The sequence below is a fragment of the Rhinopithecus roxellana genome, chromosome 4 (genome assembly GCF_007565055.1).
Source record: "Rhinopithecus roxellana isolate Shanxi Qingling chromosome 4, ASM756505v1, whole genome shotgun sequence".
In the NCBI taxonomy this organism is placed as follows: Eukaryota; Metazoa; Chordata; class Mammalia; order Primates; family Cercopithecidae; genus Rhinopithecus; species Rhinopithecus roxellana.
This window is the reverse complement of record NC_044552.1, coordinates 3,509,863-3,514,596: the sequence shown is the minus strand read 5'-3', so window position 1 is coordinate 3,514,596 and position 4,734 is coordinate 3,509,863. Positions and strand designations below refer to the sequence as shown.

General features: G+C 40.9%; 1 non-coding gene across 1 annotated transcript; it reads left to right on the top strand.

Annotated features, from left to right (window-relative positions):
- Positions 1–554: 554 nt before the first annotated feature.
- On the top strand, positions 555–662 carry LOC115897099. Its single transcript, XR_004057045.1, has one exon. It is a non-coding gene; the product is annotated as a U6 spliceosomal RNA (small nuclear RNA).
- The last annotated feature ends 4,072 nt before the right edge of the window (positions 663–4,734 follow it).

The following is a 4,734-nucleotide window of genomic DNA, read 5'->3' as shown; positions in this document are numbered from 1 at the left end:
ATGTCCAGAATAGGCAAATCTATAGAAACAGAGAGTAGATCATTGGTTGCCTAAGGCTGGAAGGAATCAGGGGAGGCCTTGAGAGGTAATGGCTGAGAAATAAGGAGTGTGGCAGGTTTCTTTTTTGGGTTATAAAAATGTTTTAAAATTGGTTGTGATGATGGCTGCACAACTCTATGAACATACTAAGAACCACTGACTTGTACATTTTATATTGGTGAATTGTATGGTATGTGAATTATGTCTTAATGAGCCATTGGGAGACAAAATAAATAAATAAAATCCAGAGACATTGTCCTATGGATAAATACTAAATAGAGTCATTAGGCTGGGCTCTGGATTTGTCTATTCAATGTTTTTGTGGTATTTTTCTTTATCTTCCAGCTCCGGAAAAGGCCTGTAGTTCCAGCTACTGGGGAGGCTGATGGAAGGATAGCTTGAGCCCGGGAGGTCAAAGTTGCAGTGAGCTGTGATCGCATCACTGCGCTCCAGCCTGGGTGACAGAGTGAGACCCCATCTCAAGAAAAAAAAAAAAAAAAGAAAAGAAAAACAAAGTGCTTGCTTCAGCAGCACATATGCTAAAATTGCAATGATGCAGAGAAGATTAGCATGGACCCTGAGCAAGAATGACACAAAAATTCTGAAAAAAAAAAAAAAAAAGCCTGAGCAAAGTGACTTGCCCAGGATACCACAGTTCACAGTGGTAGAACCACAACTGGAAACCAGGGCTTTGACTCCCAGGCATCCGCCCCTTCCATGAGTTCCATGTCCCATGTGCGTGCTGTGTTTGTACTGGGGTCAGTGGCAACTGTCTTATTTGATATTCTTATTTTCCTCTATGCCCTGAGAAACCTGGTTTGTAGACAAAGAAGGCTATTTTTTGCTTCTAAAAGCTTAAGTTGACAATCTGTGTTGTTTTGTTTTGTTCTCCTGGCCCAACCTAACAAGCATTCACATAGTAGACAACACATGCTTGCTGGACCTTACTTCCTGTCTGGTGACCCAGCTCCCCAGAGACTTGAATCTCAAATAAATGTCTCTGTCAGGAGGCTGAGCTCCCAGCTGTGCAAATTGGTCACAGATGTAATTGCATTTGCCCTCTGCCCTGGAAGAAAACATGCCTGTGGTTGGGGGTTTAGATGTCTCAGAATGAAAGACATTACTCCTGACTCTGGGTAATAGCCGTGACGCTCAAAATAAGCTGCCACAGAGACACACCATAGTGTTGCCAGATGTACAGGACTGTTGCTACCCGGAATCCAGACCTGCACAGCCAGTTACCAAACTGTGGCCGTGTCATTGACCAATCAGGCATAGTCAAGAACCTAGCTTTTCCACTGACTCCTCATACTTTCAAACATAACTCCATCCCCTCTTCACCTCTCCCTAATGCCCACAGGATCTCGGAAAAGAACTCCATTTCCAAGTTCCCTGAATGGCAGACAATGGCGGCCCTAGGACATCTACACTGCACAGGCTGCAATTGCTAGAATCTAATTAAAATAAACATTGTAACAAGCTGCTGAGCCCCACCCAGTGCCTCAGGGGCCTAACACAGGACTGATTTAACCAAACATTTCAGTAATGCCCAATAAGGAAATTCAACCTTAAAGACCTCAGCAAGAGGCGATGAGGCTGAGTTAGACCATTTCTTTAAGCACTTAAAGCCTGGAGAGGACAAGGCTATTCAGGATAGGGTCAGGGTAAGTCTGTCCTTTGCCAGCATGCAAAGCGGGAGAAAAATTGTCTGACATCCTGAAAATATGGCAAACAATCTTATATCATGATGATAATATCCCCAGCTAGCTTTGTAAAACTAGATTTGTAGGTTCTGGACGACTGAGTCTTTTTTTAGGAGCTGCTGCGCAGTAAACCTTCAGGGGAATGAAGACTGGCTGAATGAACTTAGAGGAAAGTTCATGAACATTCCTATTTCTGAAGGTTTTGCTTTCATTAGAGAACTGGCCAACAAGTATGTGGTCCAAACACTGGAACAGAATTGGACTTTCTTGTGCCACCTACTATGAAGGGTCAAGACTAGGAGTGCAGGCCCTGGGGTCAGGCTGTCTGGTCTTGAATGCATCTTCTACCACCTATTAACTTTGTTACTTAGCCTTCTCAGGGCTTCAATGCCTTCATTCTTAAAAGGGGAATAATACAATCCAGGCTTCACAGAGTTGCTGGGAGACTATATAAAATAATCCATATAAAATGCTTCAAGGAAGGCCTGATATGTAGCAGAGAGAAAGAGAAAGAAGGACAGAGGGAGAGAACAAGAAAACTTTTGTTGGGTGCTTAAGCTTTCCAGAAAAAATAGAACCAATAGGATATGTGGTATAGAACCAATATGGATATGTAAGAGGAGAACTGGGAATTGGCTATGGGAATTGGATCACAGGATTATGGAACCAGATAATTCCCATAATATGTGGTCTACAAGCTGGGGACCCAGGAAAGCTGATGGTCTGATTCAATCCTAGTCCAAAAGCCTGAGAACACCAGGAAGATTGCTGGTGTAGACCCTAGAGTCCAAAGATCTGAGAATCAGAAGCTCCAATGTCCAAGGACAGGAGAGGATGGATGTCCTGGCTCAAGAACAAAGATGGAATTCACCCTTCCTCCTCCTTTATGTTTTATCCAGGTCTTCAAAGGATTGGATGATGCTGTCCACATTGGTGAGGGCGGAACTTCTTTATTCCGTCCACTGATTCAAATGCTAATCTCTTCCAGAAACACCCTCACAGACACAGCCAGAAACAATGTTCTACCAGCTATCTGAACATCCCTTACGCAGCCAAGCCAATATATAAAATTAACCACCACTTGCTTACCATGTTCCAGGCCCTTTGCTTTTCACCTTTGTCTGCTTGTTTTTATTTAATCCTCACAACACTCAGAGACAGATAGACTTATTATCCTTATATTATGGAAGAGGGAACTAGATTTAGCAAGATTATATTAATTGAACAGCATCACACTGGCAATATATGTCAGAATTTAAGATTCAAACTGCCATCTTTACAACTCTGGAACCCTAATTCTACCATATACTGTCTATGCCCTCAGTCTCCAAAGTGGGGTACATCTTCCCCTGGAGGAAGAAATAAACAGGCCCTGATTATTTAGGGGCATCAGTTACCAGGTCCTCAATGTCCATGAGTCCCCTGAGAACATGCCTGAGGCCAAGGCTTCCCTTTTTACCAAGAAAAGTCTTCCTTCTCCCACATTCCAAATCCTATCAAAGTGCATTGTGCTGGGTATAAAAACTTCTCAGCATGCCCGAATGACAAGCTGAGAAGTTTTTGTATGCAGCACAATGCACTTTGATACACACAATTTGAATAATTGAATATCTGGATAATAAACCTTTTGCAATTCAGACAATTTCCAATTTGCTTTTAACAAAAGTAGAGGAATACCTAATTGACTTGTCACTTGATGTATCACTTAAAGTAATTTTTGGTGAGAGACCATCATGTGATTTTTTAGCACATAATTCAGAGTTCAAGGAATGATTAATTTGTTATAACAAAATATATCAAAATCACCACAAGATATCATTTTACACCTACTAAAATAGCTATCATTGAAAAACCAAAAGATAACAATGACTGGCACAGTTGTGGAGAAATTGGAACCCTTGTGCACTGTTGGTCGGAATGCAAAATGGTGCAGCCCTATGAAAACCAGTGTGGTAGCTCCTTAAAAATGTAAAATCACAATTTTAATTTTTCCATCATAATTGGGTAATCCTGGGTATTTACCCAAAAGAATTAAAGTCAGGATCTTGAGGAGGTATTAGCATTCCCATGTTCACCACATCATTATTCAACATATGGAAAAAACCTAAAGGTCCATCAACAGATAAATGGACAAAAATGTGATACATGCATACAATGGGATATTACTTAGCATTTAAAAAGATGGAAATCCTGCAATACACAACAATCAGGATGAACTTTGAGGACAGGTTGCTAAGTGAAATAAGCCAGTTACAGGATAACAAATACTACGTGATTCTACTTATATGAAGTATCCAAAATTATTGAATTCCTAGGGTCAAAGAGTGGAGTAGAGGTTGCCAAAGGCCGGGGGGAGAAGGAAATGGGGAGTTATTAAAAATGGACATAAAGTTTTAATTGAACTAGATGAATAAGCTCTTTGTCAACAATAATATTTCACACTTAAAAATTTGCTAAGAGGACACATCTCATGTTATATATTCTTACTATAATAAAACAAAACATTTTTAAAAGTTTTTAAAGTACATCAATTCTCATCTAATTATTAAAGAGCTAGTTTCAACAGTGTTTACACTTAGTTATAAAAGTAAAATTAGAGAGTCTGAGGTAGGAGAATTGCTTGAGCCCAGGTGTTTGAGACCAGCCTGGGCAACATAGTGAAACCTCATCTCTATAAAAAAAAATAAAGAAAATTAACCAGGTGTGGGGTGTTGGCCTCTAGTCCCAGCTATTCAGGAGGCTGGGGCAGGAGAATCTTTTGGGCCTAGGAGGTGGAAGTTGCAGTGAGTCAAAATGGTACCACTGCACTTTAACCTGGGCAACAGTACAAGACTCTGCCAAAAAAAAAAAAAAAAAAAAAAAAAAAAGTGACATTAGGAACTGGGTACTGTGACTTTCATCTGTAGTTCCAGCTACTTGGGAAGCTGAGGTGGGCGGATCACTTGAGGCCAGGAGTTTGAGGCTGACGTGTGCTCACACCTGTGAATGGCCA